The sequence below is a fragment of the Notamacropus eugenii genome, chromosome 3 (assembly GCF_028372415.1).
Source record: "Notamacropus eugenii isolate mMacEug1 chromosome 3, mMacEug1.pri_v2, whole genome shotgun sequence".
NCBI classification, from domain to species: domain Eukaryota; kingdom Metazoa; phylum Chordata; class Mammalia; order Diprotodontia; family Macropodidae; genus Notamacropus; species Notamacropus eugenii.
This window is the reverse complement of record NC_092874.1, coordinates 418,260,347-418,281,913: the sequence shown is the minus strand read 5'-3', so window position 1 is coordinate 418,281,913 and position 21,567 is coordinate 418,260,347. Positions and strand designations below refer to the sequence as shown.

Sequence of the window (21,567 nt, the reverse complement as noted above, 5' to 3'; positions counted from 1 at the left end):
AGATGTTGCATTAGGCTATTTTTCTTTCTAAAAATTTTAACGTGCCACAGAATCCTTCCTAGTCATATAACCTTCTGTTGTGTACTGAAAGATTTCTATCAGAAAAGATTGCCCTTTCCCCCCAAAAAATACAAAAAATTCCAAGAAGTGTACGTATAAGCTTAAACAAGAAAAAAGTACAAAATATGCATATAGAAAGGATTAAATTAATAAATGAATAAAATAAATAATAAATAGATTAATTAAGACAGAAAGAAAACAAGAAAGGGAAAAAGCGAAACAATGGAAGACAGAAAAAGAAGGAAGGAAGGAAGGAAGGAAGGAAGGAAGGAAGGGAGGGAGGGAGGGAGGAAGGAAGGAAGGAAGGAAGGAAGGAAGGAAGGAAGGAAGGAAGGAAGGAAGGAAGGAAAGAAGGAAGGAAGGAAGGAAGGAAGGAAGGAAGGAAGGAAGGAAGGAAGGAAGGAAGGAAGGAAGGAAGGCTATTTACCGTGGCTCTTTTTTGTTAGATACTATACGATATAACATGCTGTTGAAAATTAGACAAGGCCTCTATCACCTTTGGTGATAAGAACACTCAACAGAGTTACATAATACCCTGCTGCTCCTTCTGCCTACACATAGTTTTGTCATTCTGGTGGTAGTATTCTTTCTAATACTGATTAGGTTCCTCCCTCTAACTGTGCTTTGGAGTAAAAGGAGGTATCAAGAACTAGACCCCCACCTCAAACTTTTGCTGTAAAGCTCATAGCTCAAGCCCAATATTCATCAATAATTGTGAGGCCAAAAGCTAGAGCAAATATTCTCTCTGATAGTAATAAACTTTATTATCTAATCAATTTTTGCCAAAGGCCAAGATCCTAATTCAGTCATCCCTGGGGAATCCAAGTGAAAATGATTATTTAAGAGTCATGGAATCTTTAATGATAAAATACAAAATATTTATTATGTCATTTAAAGCCTGATATGGTACTCTGAGCCGGGGGGGGGGGGGGGGAACAGATAGAAGGCAGGCCACCTGACACTTCTGTGCCAGTCTGTGGTGGTGAAGGCAGTGGGCAGCGCCATAAGGTCAGGCCCAGCCAGTCTACTCAAGGATCTGGATTTAGAGCCATACCTGGGGAAGTGTGTCTTTTAGGAATAATCAAAAGCAGCAAAAGTTAGCTCTATCAGCCCAGTAATTAAAAACTAGAAAAAGAGATGGAAAAGAGAGGTTTGACCCTACTCAGTTTTGAGACTATATTATTTGAGGTTTAACTGAAATTAGCACTGATTTGGAAGCAGTAGCAAAATTTCTTAATGTTTCTTGACTAAAATTTTATTATTGCTGATATGCAGAAACACTCTGACATTCTGGTGACTGGTGGCATGCTCATCCCATGTGGTGTAGTGGCAGATAACATGATGCAAACAGATGTCTATGTATTTGTAGCACAAAAAGACCTAGAGACCAAGCAAGTCTTTACTCACGTATTCAACAAGTTATTCAGGTGATACAAACACTTATAAAGGGATTTAAGGATAAATTTAAAAAGATATTGTTATTCTTAAAAGGTTTTTTTGAGTCTGAGAGGAACAAACTGGCCATGTAGACTGGGGTTCTGGTTAATGGGACATTTAATGCATCCATTCTTAACATCTTTTATAATGAGAATTTGCTTGAAAGCGTTTCAGTGGCCTTGGCTGTAAAGTTGTTAAAATTACTGATAAATAAAAATTACATCAATGTAGTAGCTTCTAGACTTTGAAAACTCAGCATGGACAACAGACTGATGGAACATTTTCTTGCTAACAAAGTGTTGAGCACTTCACAAAAGATTTTACTGAAGTAGGTCTAAAAGAACTTTCTGAGCATGTTTGGGACCAACAAACCATGGGAGCTCATTAAGAGCTACAGAAAGAACTTTAAGAACAAATGTCATGTGGTGATCCATTTAAGGATATAATTTTCTATGTCAGGAGGAGATGAAGAAAAACAGTATCGAAGAACAGAGCATTATCGACATAGTCTGGTCAAGTGTAATGAGCATTGTGGAATGGAATAAAAAGGAGGAACTGGTAGTAGAGCAAGCCAACTAACATTTGAAGCAATGTAGCACTCTACTTGCTGCTACAGCTGCTGCTATTGCCCCTTGCTCCTGCTGCTGCTGTCCCTTGCTGCTTCTACTGCTACTGCTGCTGCTCAAGGGGACCAAAGATTCTGGGCAGCTGTTAAGACAACCTTCTCTTCCTGAAAGCCTTCCAAAACTCATTGTGTTTTCTTTTTAATAAAGCTAAAGTTCTGAGTGAAGAGCCCATTTTGAAGCAGTATATGTGTTGTAAAGGGGAAAGGTGTCTTTCTTGGCAAATGAAAAAAGAATATGGCTTGAAAATGCAGAGGAATCTGAGTTTGAAGCAGAAGGCAACTGAACTGTGAAACACAAACTCAACAAAGCAAACAGCAATTGTAGATAAAATATCATGTCTCATGTGTCCTTCTGGCTCTTACCTCCTCATATTATGCTACAGTAGTCATTGTTTAGTCATTGCTGACAAGGTTCTTGCAAGAGTCCTACTTAATAGACTGATCCTTCATTTGGAAGATGGTCATCTACCTGAGAGCCAATGTGACATCAGAAAGGGCTGAGGAACACTTGATACTGTGTTTGCTGTCCCACAACCCCAGGAGAAATGCCAGTAGCAGAACAGAGGTCTATGTACAATGTTTGTAAATCTGACCAAGGTCTTTGACACTGTTAGTCTTGAAGGTTTATGAAAAATTATGTCAACATTTGGTTACCCAGAGAAATTCATCAATACTGCACATCAATTTCATGATGGCATGTTTGCCCAGGTTCTGTATAGTGGACAATGAGGTTGACATACACATTGTTAGAGATAGTTCGGTGTTTGGGAGATCCAAAGAAAAATATGGGAGAGAAGAGGTATCAGATTGACTTCCAAACTAAAGGTCTACAGAACCATTGGACTGATCTCATTGTTGTATGCCTATGAAACATGGGCAGTCTACCAGCACCATGCCAGGAAACTGAATCGTTTCTATTTGAACTGTCTTAGGAAGATTCTGAAGATCACCTGGCAGGATAAGGTACCAGACACTGAGGTCCTTGCCTGAACTAAACTGCCAAACATCTTAACTATGCTTCAGAGAGGGCAACTGTGATGGGCAGGTCATGTTTTTCAAATGCAAAATGTTCATTTGCCAAAAAGATTATTTTATGGAGAACTCGCATGGGGCAGGCGATCACATGGTGGTCAGAAAAAATGATACAAGGACACTCTCAGGGTCCCTCTTAAGAACTTTGGAATGGATTGTGTGACATGGGAGACACTGGCACAGGACCGCTCAACATGACATGCCCACATCAGAAAGGGTGCTGTGCTCTATGAGCAAAGCAGAATTGAGACAACACAAAGGAAACATAGGAGGTACAAATTTGGATTATTCACCCCAAATGTTCACGTAAACTGTCCTTGGCCAGTCTGTCTGTGCAGCAGTCCAACCTTGTATTGGCCTGATCAACCACAGTCGGATGCATTGAAACTTGACTTTATCATAGTTATGTCATTTTGGTCATCTTTGAAAGTGAAGGACAACAACAGCAACCTCCTCTTATTAAACTAAACGTGACATAAGGCCTTTCTTGGCAAAATCATTTTAGCCATTTTCTATAGTTAATGAAGTTATGAGTTTAGTTTTTAAACCATGTTTTAAGTAGCTACAAGAGCTAGAATTTTGAATAAAATGTTGCAATTGTCCTTTCAGTTATCTTCTACCTCCTGTATTTTCTACTATAAAAATTCACAATGAATAGTTCGTTTCATCTCTGGGTTTTCTATAAATAAACAGTTTAAAAAGGGGCAGCTAGGTGGTGAAGTGGATGATACACTGACCCTGGAGTCAAGACCTGAGTTCAAATCCATTATGAGACTTGACAGTTGAGATACTTTATACATACTATATACATATATATACACATATATATATACATGTATATACTATATATACATATATACATATATATATATGTATGTACATATATATATATACATACATATATGTCCCTGGGCAAGTCCCTTAATCCAGATTACATTGCAAAAAAAAATGTTTATAAGATATGATTTTGTTGAAAATACTTTTAAGGAAATTGTCTTTGCAAATCAAACTGTACAAGTTTACAAAGTCAAAAAGCAAATGATAATTCGACATGAAATGAAAGGGCAGCATTATATGGTATCCAGATTTAAATTCATCAGGTGATAATTTCCTACAATAACCTCAAGGGTTAATTTCTGAACATCTATTTTAAAGGAATTAACCCATTTTTGTTGATATCTCTATAGACTAATTCTAATGCTTACTGTATTTTTGACATTATTAAAAGTTTGAGTGAAAGGTTTCCAAGGAAGTGACAGCTAAAATTTATTTTACCCTTAGTCTTATAAGGTGCTCTTTTTTAAAAGAAAATAAAGTAAAACATTCTCTGCCTTAAAGGAGTTTAAATTTGACTGGGGCATATGATATGTATTTAATTAAGTAAATTCAAAGTATATGAAATATAAAGAAAAATAATTCTAAGAGGAAGATAATTCTAATGTCTAGGATATTTGGGGGAGGCCTTAGGTAGGGCGTATTACCTGAGATAGTTTTGAAGGATTGAGGGTAAAGCAAGAAAAGAATGAATTCTAGAAATGGAGAACTAGATATGCAAAATTATTCAGGCAGAAAAAAATAAGTATACTGTACATGAAATAACTACTGATTCACACCTGTAAGTGAAGGAAGTGGTGGTAAGCACTTCAGAAAAAAATAAAGGCAAAAAAGTGACCAGGGAGATAGAAAGAAGAAAATTAACATCTCTCCATTGCATATTTTCTACATTCAGTGTTTTATCCAGTAAAAGTAGGTGAGCATCTGTTATGCCACCATCTCCAGGTCTACTTACAAATGTATTATGAAAATACTCTTGTCATTCACAATATCTTGCACCCTAAATAACTCAAAATTTATAGGATAGGAATCATTAAAGGGAGTGTATGGAAGGAAATTACTAATATCCTAAACTGAATAAAATTGTTTAATGTGTTAAGTGGTCAATGTGTTATAGATTACAAAGAATCACTTTGGGATGCCAAGCATAACTATCAGATCTGTCCTGTTGATGTGGAGTCATCCTGTTTCCTGTATTGAAATGCACTGATGTGATACTATTTAACTATACTGAACTGTTTTCACTCTTTAGTATATACAGGGATAACTTATGGATGTGCCTACCCCAGTTGCCATTTTCTTCTTTCCACAAGCCAAAGCAGTTTCCTTTCCAGCTCATCTTTTTTATTCTGATGGCTTACCTTTACACTTTAATTTCTCTTTGCTGAGAATTTCTCCACATACATAGCATAGCCATTAGATAATGAAGAGGTGTTTGTTGCCTCATTTTTGGAAGCTGAATATTGCAGTAGGGAAACAATATTTTAAATTACCATGTTGAAATGTGGTGTTCACCAAAGCTGGAAACAATGTCACCATGATATCAGTGATATACGCCCTATCTTAGCATGTGCCATAAGACCCAATATTTGGTATTTAAAATTGAAAGTACCCCTGGAGTAAAAGAAGTATAATGTAATTTGAAACTATATTAGCCTTAAAAGGAAGAATATTGTAACTGTTTTGTAAGTGCAGTGTATTGTTTTCATATGTAGACATTATGCATTTATCTAATAGGTTTCTAGTGTAGTTTCTTTTGTATTTGGGACTTATAAAGTCTTTAAGAAATAAAGACCATCTTTAAAATGAATAGTAATAACAATAATGAAGCTTGGCATATCCTTGCCTTCTCCTACATTTTCAGGCTTATTTCAAAGCACATGCTCACTATCACTATTGCTGGGGATGGAAGCTCAATTCCAGGTGGACAGTCTCGGGTGGGTAAAGGTGGGAACTTCTAAATCTTAGAGTTCTCACGAGACCCCCCAGGAAACGACTGGGAATCGAGGTGAACAGAGCTATCTCGTGTATTTCCGCCTCTTCCCGTGAGAAACGTGATGGGAGAGAGCTCTCCCCGCCCTCGAGATTGTCCTGGATCTGGGCACACTATTGTTATCTAACAGCACGGTATTCATATGCAAACTATGCTGCTGGAGAGTCTAAGTAGGATAAGGAAAGCCTGAAAGCTCTCTTGGGCGGAGGGGCGCGGAGCGAACAGGACAACAAGGCTCCACTTTTCCCCTCTCCTCTCTCCCCTCCCCCTCTCTCCCCACTTATACTTCTACTTCCAATCTCTTATTGTAAGATCTTTGCCTCCTTGGGAGATTCTTCGCTCCCTCCTAAGGAAGAATTCCCCTGCACTTGTAACTAGACCCTGAAATAAAGCTCAACCCTTGTTCGACTCTGGAACGTCCTTTCTCTCATACGAGCATCCAGTTTGGCCAACCGAAGACCTCGGGAGGTGAGGTAAGAAGACTCGGGTAGCCCTCAGGCCTCTAGGCCTGGCAACTATCAATCAAAATGGTTCAGTAGTTATTCTATGTATAGAACACTGATTTTTTTCTGTCAGAATAACTTTGCATATCTGATTCTCCATTTCTAGAATTCATTTTTTTCTTGCCTCACCCTGAATTCCTCAAAGCACGTCTCAGGCCTCCTTCAAATATCCCAGGCATTAGAACTGTCTTCCTCTTAGAATTATTTTTCATTATCTTTTATATACTTTGAAATCACTTCCTTAAATACATGTCATAGACCCTAGTAAGTTCCTTGAGGGCGGAGAATGTTTTGCTATTTTATTCCTTTGAATCAAAAGCACTTTACACATAATAAGGACATGTGAAGTTTTCAATGAATTGATATGAATATTATACATACAGGTGCCATTGTACAATGTTTTTACGATACATGTGAAGTCAAATTTACCTATTTGCATTAGGATTGATTATTAGATTCACAACACTATTATCCAATATTTGAAGATTTGTGTATTATATTAGAGGTCATAGGTTTTATTCTTGTTCCTTTTGGAGAATTTTATCTCTTTTAAATTACTGGGCATCTGTTTTTTCATGTACCTTTCTACACTGAAGTCATTCTCTAGGATATAAATTTTAAATGGTATAGTCAAGTCTTTACTTTCTTTCCTTTTTAATCAAAGGCTAGTAAGTAAATTTTGATGAATAGAAATACCTTGTTTTAATGAAGTTTTTAATTTAATATTGGAAAGATAATGATGATGAAAATGTGGAAGGGTTCTACAGTGAATTATTGATTTTTTCATTACATTTTAAAATATGTTGACTTTATTTCAAATTCACTCTAGCTTCCTCCTCTTTTATCCAATGAGTGAAGCAACTTTGTTTTCCAGTTCTCTATAATAGGTACTCTCCACCAGTTGGGGCAAACCATTTTGGATTTTCTGAGTTAGTAATGTTAATTGTACTTGCATATTTTTGCCCATGCTATTCTTCCTTCCCAAAATTCTTTCTCTCCACCTTTGCTTTTATATATTCAAGTCTCTCATGACATCATCTTTTCTTCCTTAGATCTCTTTCTCTTTTCTCTCTGAATATTGTCTCTCCAATTTTTATAAACACCTTGAAATCAGGATCCATGTTATATATTCTTTTATATATACATATATATGTATATATGTATATATACACACACACACACACACACACATATATATATATATATATATATATATATCCTAGAGTACATAATATACAAAAAGATAATAGAAGACAATCCAGTGAATACTTGATTATACTATTGGAAATGGAAAAAGAAGGAAAAGGGGGAAAAGTCACTAAGAAATTCTAGCTATGAAGACCAAACCAATACTTTATGTATAAAATCTGCCTGGTAGGAATATATACATTAAGCAAGAACAAGTCCTAAAACTAGATAAAGTTCTTTTTCACACACGCCCTGTCAGTACAATTTCCACTGTCTCTTAATTCTTCCAGCCTAGAAAGGAAAGCCAAAACATTTCATTTTTTTTTTCTTAATCAGTCTTTTAGGTGCATTTTATTCTTGTGTTCCTTGAAATCCAGTATATGAGAAAAAAAATTTCCTTTTTGGGAATTTAATAAAAATTCATCATGGTCAAGATGATAAAAATAAAAGGAGATCTTCTGATAATGAGAGGCACCTTTGTTTTATATCTATAAAAAATGAATTTTAGGGAAATGCCTCCTAGTGCATCTCACTGATTTCAATAATGGTTTTGACAGATTTGTATTTCTTGGAGATAACAAATCTAACTTGTTTCAGACTTGAGGGAGTAGACATTAATTTATTTATCTTACCTATGATTCAATACCACAGATAAAAATAAAAGAAAATACTGGCTTGATTTTTTTCATGAGGTAAATCTTTCTTATTATTTTGATGTTTGGCTAGACTAAGCATATAGAAATTCAACTAAGAATAAGAGTTGAAAGATTATGTCGCATTTTTCAGATGCTCCTGTTTTTAAAATCATGAAAATAATAGCCATTTTTGGCATTCCCATACATTGCTATTATCTTCCTTCTCTGTCTCCTCCTCTTACAATCATGTCTAAGTGCAAAATATAACTATGACAAAACTATTATGATTATGAATACTACTATGCCTACTATACTACTACTAATGTTAATAGTGAAAAGAAATATAGATTCTACCCTACCACCAAGAGGCAAAAGAGGGAAACTAAATTGTCTTTTTTCATGGTTCCATAAGTCAGAAAAGCATGGTGAATGATAATTTCCTGAATTAACATATTTCCTTTCTTTCTTTTAAAAGACAGAAAGATTTTAAAATAATTTAACATTCTTAAATTAATTCTTTAATTTAAATTTAAATTCTTAAAATAGATCCCAATCCTCCTATTTCCATCTGATGATGTCTGTAATTTTAGAGGAGGGTGATGGGAAAAAAGATTTATGAAAGAACTTTGGAAAATGGAGAAATCTGAAAAAACAACACAATAAACATGCACATATACTACAGAGAACACATGGTATAGATCATGCTTATGTAATCCCTGGATTAATATTCATATAACAATTTAAAGTAGAAACTCACATACTCTTTTGGAAGGTCAATGTGTTTGGTGAATTTACTTAAACATTTTGTCAGCTGTTGATATGCTTCCAAATTTTAACAACTAATGGATATAGTGCTTCGCTTTTGTACATCTTTCATGAATTGATTTAGCTATTCCTTTCATGCCAATACCAGAAAAGGAAAAATGAGAATACATGGGAAGCAAAAGAAACATTACTTTAAAACTCAGCTTGTCCCCTTTACTATTGAAGTTTACAAGTCCTGTCTATATATTTATCTGGTGCTATTCAAACTCGGGCTTTATTCAGTAATATAAAATAAGTTATATGTTTCCATTATCAGAGAACTATAGATTTAGTGTTGGAAATGACCTTAGAGAGTCTCTTGTGCAATTCTTTGATTTATTTTTTTAATATTTTAAATAATATTTTATTTTTACCCAGTTCCATGTCAAGAAAAAATTAGCATTCATTTTTACAAGATTTTGAGTTCTAATATGTCCCCCTTCCAACCTTCCCTCTGCTTTTCTGAAAAATGGTAGGCAGTTTGATATAGTTTATACATGTGCTATCATGTAAAAATATTTCCATATTAGTCACAGTTGTAAAAGAAGAAACAGATCAAAAGGGGGAAAAACAAGAGAAGGAATAAAGTAAGTGAAAAAAATGTTTCATTCTGCATTCAGAGTTCATCAATTCTTTATCTGGATATGGATAGAATTTTCCTTCATGAGTCCTTTGTACTTGTATTGGATCATCGTGTTGCTAATAAGAGCTGAGTCTCATATTTGGCCATCATACAATGTTGCTGATACTGTGTACAATGTGTTCCTGTTCTGTTCATTTCACTTTGCATCCATTTGTACAAATCTTTCCAGGCTTTGTTTTATTTTTTTTTTCTGAAATTTGTCTATTCATCACTTCTTATTGAACAATAGTATTCTATTATATTCATATTCTACAATTTGTTCAATCATTTCTCAATTGATTATCATTCCTTTAACTTCTAATATTTTGCTACCATGAAAAGGGCTACTATATTTTTGCGCATGTAGGTCCTTTTTCCCTTTTCATGATCTCTTTGGGATACAGAACTAATACTACTATTGCTGGATCAAGGGGTATGCAGAGTTTGGCTGCCATTTGGGCATAGTTCCAAATTACTCTCCAGATTGGTTGGATCAGTTCACAACTCCACTAACAGGGCATTTATTTATCATTTTCTTTTTCTCTTTAATTTGCAAATCTGATAGGCATGATGCAGTATTTCGGAGTTGTTTTAATTTACATTTCTTTAATCAAATGTGTTCTAGAGCACTTCTTCATAGACCTATATATAGCTTTGATTTCTCATCTGAAAACTGCCTGTTCATATTCTTTGACCTTTATCACTTCGGGGATGGCTTGTATCCTTATAAAATTGATTCAGTTTTCTATAAATTTGAGAAATGTTTGCTGGAAAGATTTTTCCAATCATTTTGCCTTCATCTTAACCTTGGTTCCATTGGTTTTGTTTGTACAAATGCTTTTTAGTCTAATATAATCAAAATTATTCATTTTATATTTTGTAATGCTCTCTACATATTATTTGGTCATGAATTCTTCTCCTGTCCATAGACATGACTGGTAGATTATACTTTGCTCTTTTGATTCACTTATAGTGTCACCATTTATGTCAAAATCATGCCAAAGATCTGTCACATCAAACTTTTCTAAAATACTATTTAACTCTTTAGTTTCCTTTTTGTATATATTTTGGTTGAATTCATTGAGTTCTGAGAGGGAACAGTTGAGTTCCCCTACTAGTATAGTTCTACTGTCTATTTCTTCCTGTAACTCACTTGATTTCTTTAAGAATTTGTATGCTAGAGGGGCAGAGCTAAGATGTCAGAGTAGGAAGATGCAAAAAGGCAGGCTCTCCCCACACAGCCCATAAAATACCTGTAGAGAGGGACTCTCAACAAATTTTGGAGCAGCAGAGGTGGAGAACAACAGAGTGGAGGAGATTTTCAGCCCAGGGTGACCTGAAAGGCCCACGGGAAACATCTGTTGCACTCGTATGGAGAGAGCCTAGTCCAGTCTTGGCAAGGTGGGGTGGCTCAGTGAACAGACCTCAAGGGCAGAATCTCCAGTATTGGAATCCCCAGTCCCAGTAGCATTGGGTTCACAGATCCCTCAACCCACAGGCGCCAAAGGTCAGTGACGGGGTTTTTTCAGCTGGCCAGGAAGGGAGAAGAGCCTTCCCGTAGCTCCGGCCTCAAGCAGTGGGCCTGCAGAGACCACATCGGCAGGAAGCAACAGTTCTCATCTCAGCCCCTATAGCAGCCATATCCATTGTTGGGTCATAAAACACTTGTGGGGGCACTGAGGAGCTGAATATTACCTCAGCCCTGTGTAGAGGCCCTGAGGGAGCTGGTCTTTATCTCACACTGCCCCCACAACTTGATTGAATCCAAGTCCCCCAGTGCTGGCTTGGTACAACTGGAGGCCAGGTGGCTATGGAGAGGTAACTGCTAAGGTTCTGGGCACAAAAATCTTCCAGACCACTGTACACACGTGATTGTGCCACCTTGGACGAAATGAGATTTTACAGATTCCCAGAGTATACCTTACTCTTGAAAAAGAGTCCTGCCCCTCATTTATTATATTTTCTCTTTTCGTCCTATCTCTCCAAAAGAGTGTTGACTTCTAATTGTTAACTCCTCCCATTGTCCTCCCTTCCATCATCTCCCCCACCCTGCTTATCCCATTCTCCCCCACTTTTCTGTATTATAAGATACATTTTCATACCAAAATGAGTATGCATTTTATTCCTTCCTGTAGTCAAATGTGATGAGAGTGAGCTTCATGTTTTTTCTCTCACCCCCCCTACTTTGTCCCTCCTCTGAAAAGTCATTTACTTGCCTCTTTTATGAGAGGTAATTTGCCCCCTTCTATTTGTCCCTTTCTCCTTCCAATATATGTCTCTCCCACCACTTAATTTTATTTTATTTTATTTTTTTTGATATGATCCCATCCTATTCTATTCATCCTTTGCTCTCTGTCTATGTGTGTGTGTGTGCGTGTGTGTATGTGTGTGTGTGTGTATATGTGTATGTGTAAGTGTGTGTGTGTGCGTGTGTGTATGTGTGTAATCCCACCAAGTACCCAGATACTGAAAAAAGTTTTCAAGAGTTATAAATATTGTCTTTCCATGTAGGAATGTAAATAGTTCAACTTTAGTAAGTACCTTATGATTTCTCTTTGCTGTTTATCTTTTCATGCTTCTCTTGATTCTTGTGTTTGAAAGCCAAATTTTCTTTTCAGCTCTGGTCTTTTCATCAAGAATTCTTGAAAGTCCTCTATTTCATTGAAAGACCATTTTTCCCCTGAAGTATTATACTCAGTTTTGCTGGGTAGGTGATCCTTGGTTTATATATTTTGATCATTTATCAATTGGGGAATGACTCTTTTTATATAAGTTTTCACTTAATAGTATTTTATTTATTTCAATTACATGTAAAATGGTTTTCCACACTTACTTTTATAAGAATTTGGATTCCAAATGTGTTTTTATCTCTCTCCCTCCCTGCATACTTCCCCAAGAAGGCAAGCAACTTGACATAGGTTCTACAAGTACAATCATATTAAATGTATTTCCACATTAGTCATGTTGTGATAGAGGAATCAGAACAAAAGGGAAAAAAGGAAAAAGAAAAATGAAACAAAAAAGGAGAAAACAGTATGCTTCAATATCCATTTAAACTCCATACCTGTTTCTCTGGGTGTGGTTAACATTTTCAATCACGAGTACTTTGGAATTGTCTTAGTTGATTGCATTACTAAGAAGAGCCAATTCTATCAAAACTGATCATCACAAAATGTTGCTGCTGTTACTGCATACAATGTTTTCCTGGTTCTCCTCACTTCACTCAGCATCAGTTCATGTAAGTCTTTTCAAGTTTTCTGAAATACTTCTGCTCATCATTTCTTATGGAGCAATAGAATGCCATGTCATAACTTGTTCAGACATTACCTGATTGATGTGCATCCCTTCAATTTCCAGGTCTTTGCCACCATAAAAGGAGCTGTTATAAATATGTTGTACATGAGGGTCATTTTCCTCTTTTTATGATCTCTTTGAGATACATACATAATAGTGGTATTGCTGAATCAAAGGGTATATACAGTATCATAACCCTTTCAGCATAGTTCCAAATTATTCTCCAGAATTGTTTTATTAATCCCCAACTCCACCAAAAATGCATTAGTGTTTCAGTTTTCCACATCTTCTCCAACATTTATAATTTCCATTTTTTGTTATATTAGTCAATCAGATAGTGTTAGGTGATATCTCAGTGTTGTTTTAGTTTTCATTTCTCTAATCAATAAAAATTTGGAGCTATAAAGAGCTTTAATTTATTCATCTGAAATTTATTCATTTATTATATCATTTAATTTATTCATCTTAGCCTTTGATCATTTATCAATTGGGGAAAGACTTGTATTCTTATAAATTTGACCCAGATCAATATATATTTTATAAATGAGACCTTTATCAGAGAAACTGACTATAAAAATTGTTTCCCAGCAGGATGCTTCCTTCTAAGTTACATAGACTTTGTTTGGGCAAAACTTTCAATTTAATGAAATAAAAATTATCAGTTTTGCATTTCATAATGTTCTCTATCTCTTGTTTGGTCATAAATTCTTCCATTTTCCATAGTTCTGATAGGTAAACTATTCTTCACTCTCCTAATTTGCTTAAGGTATCATCCCTTATATCTACTCAAGAGTGGTGAACCTGTGGCCTAGAGGCTACATTTGGCGTTCTAGGACCTCAGGTGCAGCCCTTCAATTGAATCCAAACTTCACAGAACAAGTACCCTTAATATAAGTATTTTTTCTACAAAACACAGACTCAGTTAAAAAGGTACACCCAAGGACCTAGAGGCCCACATGTGGCCTCAAGACTATACATTCTCCATCCTAGATTATATATGCATTTTGACCTTTTTTGGTATACAGTGTAAGATGCTGATCTATGGCTAGGTTATGCCATGATTTTCAAGTTTTCCTAGGATTTTTTGTCAAATAGTGAGTTCTTATCCCAGAAGCTGAATCTTTGAATTTATCAAATAGTAGATTACTATAGTCATTGACTACTGAGTTTTGTGAACTAACCTATTGCACTGATCCACCACTCTATTTCTTAGCAAGTACCAAGTAGTTTTGATGATTGCTGATTTATAATGCACTTTTAGATCTAGTGCAGGTGTACCACCTTCCTTTGTATATGTTTTTTTTTTTTATTAATTCCCTTGATCTTCTTGACTCTTTGTTCTTCCAAATGAATGTGTTATTATTTTTCTAGCTCTATAAAATATTTTTTCTTACTTTGATTGTTATGGCACTGAATAAGTAAATTAATTTAGGTAGAATTGTCATTTTTATTATATTAGCTCAACCTACCCATGAGAAACTGCTATTTTTGCAATTATTTAGATCTCATTGTATCTGTGTGAACAGTGTTTGGTAGTTGTGTTCATGTAATTCCTGAGCTTCTTTTGACAGATAGACTCACCAATATTTTATATTGTCTACAGTTATTTTAAATGGAATTTCTCCTTCTATCTCCTGCTGCTGGGTTTTGTTAGTAATAGAAATCCCAATGATTTATGTGGGTTGATATTATATCCTGATATTTTGCTAAAGTTGTTAAGTAGTTTTTTCCTTTGATTTTCTGAGATTCTGTAAGTATATCAACCTATTGTCTGCAAAGAGTGATAGCTTAATTTCTTTATTGCCTATTCTAACACTAACATTTCTAGTACAATATTGAATAACAGTGGTGATAATGGACATCTTTGTTTCACCCCTGATCTTATTGGAAATACGTCTACCTTATCTCTATTAAATATAATGCTTGCTGATGGTTTTAGATTTATACTCCTTATGATTTTAAGGAAAACTCTACTCTTACACTCTCCAGTATTTTTAATAGGAATGGGCACTGTATTTTGTCAAAAGCTTTTTTCTGTATCTATAGAGATAATATAATTTCAATAGGTTTTCTTATTGATGTGGTTAATTATGCTGGTAATTTTCCTAATATTGAATCAATTCTGCATTCCTGGTATAAATTTTGCCTTGTTATATTGTATCATCCTGGTGATAAGCTGTTGTAATCTCTTGCCAATATTTTATTTAAAATTGTTGCATCAATATTCATTAGGGAAATTAATCAACAATTTTCTTTCTGTTTTGGTTCTTTCCAGTTTAGATATCAGCGTCATACTTGTGTCATAAAAAGAATTCTTCAGGATTCTTTCTTCACCTTTTTCCCGAATAGTTTATGTAGTATTGGAATTAATTGTTCTTCAAATGTTTGGTAGAATTCCCTTGTAAATCTATCTGGCCCTAACGATTTTTCCCTAGGGAGTCCATTGGTGACTTTTTCAATTTCTTTTTGTGAAATACATTTATTTATGTGTTTTATTTTTCTTCTGTTAATCTGGGAAAATTATATTTTTGTAAATATTTGTCTATTTCACTTAGATTGTCAGATTTATTAGCCTACAGTTAGGCAAAATAACTAGCAATTATTTTTTTTAATTTCCTCTTCATTTGTGGTGAATTTACCTCTTTCATTTTTGATACTTTTAATTTGGTTTTCTTCTTTCTTTTTTAATCAAATTAACCAAAGTTTTGTTTACTTTATTGTCTTTTTCATTAAGCCAGTTACTAGTTTTATTTATTACTACATTAGTTTTCTTAATTTCAATTTCACTAATCTCTTCCTTGGTTTTCAGAATTTTTAAGTTAGTATTTAACTAGGGATTTTGAATTTGTTCTTTTCTAGCTTTTTTATTTGTAGGCTCAATTCACTTTCTCTATTTTACTCATGTAAGCATTTAAAGATATGAAACTTCCCCTAAGAACTGTTTTTGCTGCATCTCATAGGTTTTAGTATGTGTCTTATTATTGTCATTCTCTTTGATGAGTTTTTTAATTTTTTCTATGATTTGTTTGACCCACTCATTCTTTAGGATTAGATCACTTACTTTTGAATTAATTTTAGTCCCTCTTTCTTTGGTCTTTTATTACATTTAATTTTTATTGCATCATGGTCTGAAAAAGATTCATTTAATATTTCTGCCTTTCTTAATTGGATTATGGGATTTCAATATACTAGTACGTGGTCAATTTTTGCATCAATGCCATATAGCACTGAGAAAAATGTATGTTCCTTTATATTCTCATTCAGTTTTCTTTTCAATTTAGATATGGCAGATATCTAAATAAGAGATCAATGAATTGGGAACATAACCAAAAAGCTAGAAAAAGAACAAATTAAAAATCCTCATATTTAAATTTTCTAAAATTCTATTCACTTAGCTTCTGTATTGCTTATTTTGTGGTTAGATTTATCTAGTTCTGAGAGAGGGTGGTTAAAGTTCCCCAACAGTAAAGGTTTGCTGTCTATATTTTCCTGTAACTCACAGTTTCTAAGAATTTGCATCCTATACCACTTGTGAATATAATTTTCTAAGGTAGCTTTTTAACAGTATATAGCTTCCTTCTTTATCTTTTTAAACTACATCTATTTTTGCTTTTACTTTGCCTGAGATCAGGATTGCTTCCCATGCTTTTGTTTTTACTTTAGCTGATGCATAATATATTCTGCTGCAGCCATTTATCTTTACTCTGTGTATTCCCCTTCTTCAAAAGATGTCTTGTAAATAGCATATTGCATGATTCTGGTTTTTAATCCTCTCTGTCTGCTCTTGTCTTATGGGAGCGTTTATCTCCTTCACATTCATAGTTATGGTTTCTAACTGTATTTTTCTCTGCACCCTAGTTTCTCTCCTAGTTATACTTTTCTCTCTTCTTTCACTTTCCCCCTCTTCACTAGAGTTTTGCTTCTGATCACTGGTTCCCTTAATCTCCATTCCCTTCTTTCCTTTCCTAATCCTCCCTTTTCTTTCCCTTTTCTCCTCCTTCTCTGTAGAGTGTGATAGGTTTTTATGACCAATTGAATATGTATGCTAGTCTCTCTTTTGTGCCAAATCCAATGAGAGTAAGGTTCAAGGAATGTTCATCCCCCTCCCTTCCTTCCCCCTGCTGTAACGGTCTTTGCACCTCTTCTTGTCATGTAATTCACCTTAATCTGTCTCCCCCTTTCCTCTACTCCCAGTACAATTGTTTTTCTAATGCTTAATTATTTTATCATAGCATTAAATTATTCTCACACCCTCTGTCTATCTATGCCCTTTCTAAATGATGTAATTAAGATACAATTCTCAAGAGTTACAAATATCAACTTACTACATAGGGATGTAAACAGTTTAATTTTATTGAATAATTCCTCTTGTTTTCTTTTCTGTTTTCCTATTTATGTTTCTCTTGAGTCTTGTGCTTAAAAAATATATTTTCTGTTCAAATCTGCTTTTTTATTCAAGAATGATTAAAACTTCCCTATATCGTTGAATGTTGATCTTTTTCCTGGAAGGATTAAATTCAGTTTTGCTGGACAGTTGATCCTTGGTTGTAATCCAAGTTCCTTGGCCTTAGGAAATATCACATTCCAGATCCTATAATCCTTCAGTGTAAAAGTTGTTTACATCTGTATAATTCTGACTGTGGTTCCATAATATTTAAATTGTTTCTTTCTGGCTGCTTGCACTATTTTCTCCTTGCCCTGATAATTCTGGAATTTGGTTACAATATTCTTTGGGATTTTCATTTTGGATTCTCTTTCAGGAGGTGATAGATAGATTCTTTTAATTAATATTTACCCTCTGGTTCTAAGATGGAAGGGCAATTTTCCTTGATGATTTCTTGAAAGATGCTGGCCAGACTTTTTTTTTTTTTTTTAATCATGGCTTTCAAGTAAGTCAATAATACTTAAATTGTCTCTCCTGGATCTATTTTCCAGATCAGTTGCATTTCCAATGAGGCATTTTATATTTCCTTCTATTTTTTTTTCATTCTTTGATTTTGTTTGACTGATACTTGCTGTCTCATAGAGTCCTCAGCTTCCACTTGCCCAATTCTAATTTTTAATAAATTGTTTTTAAATTAGTTTTCATGCCTCCTTTTTTCCATTTGGTCCATTCTATTTTTTAAGGAGTCTCACTCTTCAATAAGATTTTGTTCCTCCCTTTCCATTTGGCCAATTCTACTTTTTATGGAATTGTTTTCTTTATTGTTTTTATCCCATTTGGCCAATTGTATTTTTTAAGGAATTGTTTTCTAAAGATAATTTTTGTCCTCTCTTTTCCAAAGTAATGACTCTCTCTTGCATACCTCTCATTTCTTTTCTCAATTTTTCTTGTACCTCTCTTATTTTATTTTTAAAATTCTTCTTGAGATCTTCCAAGAAGACTTTTGGGCTTGAAACCATTTCATGTTCCCTTTTGAGGTCTCAGATATAGGTATATTGTCAATGTTGTCCTCTTCTGAGTTTATATTTAGATTTTCCCTGTCTCCATAAAAAGAGACCGTGATCAGTGTCCATTTTGTTTTTTTGGGGTTTTTTTGCTCATCCTGTTTTCCTATTTCCTGTCTATTAAAAGTGAGTTCTGCTTTGGGGTTACAAGGAACACAGTCCCAAGTTTCTTGTACTGGGATTCAGGAACTTGGTTATTGGCTTTGTGCCCTGTGACCTCAGGTGCTGGCTGCTGGAGGCTGTGGGGGTCTGGCAACTCATTTAGTGCTGAATGGAGGTTCTAGTGGTGCTGCCTGATATGTGCTGAGAACAAGTAGGGTTTTTCTGCATTTCCCCTGGATTGAGCTGAATTATGGGAATGTTAGCTACTGGAAGGTGTCTGCTTGTGCATTCCTGAAGTCACTGGCAAAATCAAGCTGCTGGAAGCAACATGGCTGCCTGGGGTTGCACTTGGGCATGTAGTGGTTCTTTGAGAAGACAAAGTGAAATATATCATTAGAAAAACAACTGATCTAGAAAGTAGATGCAGGGGAGATAATTTTAAAATTACTGGAATACCTGTAAGCTGTAATCAGAAAAAGAATCTAGATATCATCTTTCAAGAAACTGTCAAGGAAAATGGCCCTGATGTTCTGGAACAAGAGGGTAAAACAGAAATTGAGGGAGTCCACAACTTCTGAAAGAGATCCCAAAAGAAGAACTCCTAAGAATATTCTAGCCAAATTCCAGAGTTCCCATGTCAAGGAGAAAATATTGCAAGTTGCCAGAAAGAAAGAATTCAAGTATTGTGGAAACACAATCGGGATAACACAAGATTTAGCACCTTCTAACTCAAGGAATCAGACGGCTTGGAATATGATATTCCAGAGGTCAGAAAAACTAGGATTAAAATCAAGAATCACTACCCAGCAAAACTGAGTATAATCCTTCAGGGGAAAAAATGGAGATTCAATGAAATAAAAGATATTCAAGTATTCTTGATGAAAAAGCCAGAGTTGAACAAAATATTTGACTTTCAAGTACAAGATTCAATAGAAGTATGAAAAGGTAAAGAGGAAATAGAAATCATAAGGGATTTAACATAAGTTGAACTGTTTACATGCCTACATGGAAAGATGATATTTGTAACTCATGAGACTTTTCTCTGTATTAGGATAGTTGGAGGGAATGTGTATGTGTATATATTTAGAGATATATAGCTATAAAAATAGACATATCTATATCTAATTATAACAATAGATAGATATAGATAGAGGGTGCACAGGAAGTTGAACATGAAGAGATGATATCTAAAAAAATAAAATTAAAGGGTGAGGAAGGAATGTATTGGGAGACTGAGGAAGGGAGAGATAGAATGGGGTAAATTATCTCACTAAACCAAGCAAGAAAAACTTTTTACAGTAAAAGGGAAGAGGGAGGAGGTGAGATGGAAATGAGTGGAGCTTACTGTTATTGGATTTGGCTTAAGAAAAGAATAGCCTGTACATTCAATTGGGTATGGAAATCTACAGAAAAGTAGTGAGAAGGGAATAAGAAAAGGGGTATGATAGAAGGGAGGGTGGATTGGGATAATTAGAAACAAATACTTTTGAGGACAGCAAGGTCAAAAGTGATAATAGAATAAATGAGAGGCAGAATAGGGTGGAGGGAACATGAGTACTAGGGAAGTGCTTTGCATGACTATACATTTATAACCTAAATTAAATTGCTTGCCTTCTCAATAGTGGTGGTGGGGAGGGAGGAAGGGAGAGAATTTAGAACTCAGAGTTTTAAAAACAAATGTTAAAAATTGGTTTTGCATGTAACTAGGAAATAAGATACAGAGGCCGTGGGGTATAGAAATCCATCTTTCCCTACAGGAAAATAGAAGGGGAAGGAAATAAGAGAATGGGGTGTGTGTGACAGAAGGGAAGGTGGATTGGGGAAAGGGGTAATGAGAATGTATGCTGTATTGGGGTGGAGGAAAGAGGGAGATATGGAGAAAAACTGGAACTCAAAATCTTGTGGACATGAATGTTGAAAATTAAAAATAAATTTTAAAATAATTTTTTAAAAGGTCTTTTAGAAATTTTTGCTAGAGTTGGGTCCAATTAACACTTTTTTTGAGGTTTTTCTTGCAGTGATTTTTACATTTTCTTCTTAGTTAATGCCTTGGTCATCTCTATCATAATAGTATCATTTTATACTCAAGTTACTTTTTTTGTTTCCTCATCTTTCCATCCTGTTTCTTCATTTTCAACTTTATGTTTAAGTTGGGCTTTGCTCACCTGGGGCTGGGGAGGCACTGTTCAAACTTTAAGCCTTTTTCATGCTTGTGTTTTTAAAAGTAGTTCATTGTGCTGGTCTGCAATTTTTTAGCATTTCCAGGGTGAAAGTATTGTCTTTGCTCTCCCTATCCATATTCTGTTTTTTACCCAGGAAGGGACTTTACTCCCCTGTAGCCACAAGTGGTAGCAATTCTCTTGGCCCTAGAAATGTGACCAAGCTGCCTGCTCCCTAATGACTGATCATTAGTACTCCTCTCCATCCTGGAACTATAACCCAGAACTACTTAGATAAAATAGAGTTGCCAATCAGTGTCAGCAAAACCTTGAGCCAGCAAAGGGTCCCTTAAAATATTTTTTTCTGACCAGTTTTCCAATCCCTTTAAAGTCTCTGGGCTGAGAATTTTCAAATCTGCTTCTGCTGCTGCTGTGGTGGCTGCATCTAAGAGTCACTGGTCATGCTTAACACCTCACACACTCCAGTATTATAGAACTCTCCTTCAAATCTTCTAAGTTGTCTTAGTGTAGGGAAATGCCTTCCTCTGACCATTTTTTGGATTTACCACTCCAAAATTTGGTTTGAGGAATTACTTTAAATTTTTTTGGAGGGGAATGTTGGGAGAGTTCAACTGGGTCTCAGGCTGTATTCTGCCATCTCGGCTCTGCACCTTTCTTATAATTAATTATAATTGTTTATTTGGGGCAGATCATTATTAATTGAATGATGAGATTGAATGACACATTGCAGAGGATTTAGAAGAGAATGAGAGAGGTACTGGGTGTAGATGGCTCTCTCAAGGAGTTTAACTATGGAAGGAAAGGGAAATA

At 35.1% G+C, this 21,567-nt stretch overlaps 1 pseudogene; it reads left to right on the top strand.

Moving 5' to 3' along the window:
• The first annotated feature begins 1,296 nt into the window (after positions 1 to 1,296).
• On the top strand, positions 1,297 to 2,406 carry LOC140531734 (eIF5-mimic protein 2-like; annotated as a pseudogene).
• The last annotated feature ends 19,161 nt before the right edge of the window (positions 2,407 to 21,567 follow it).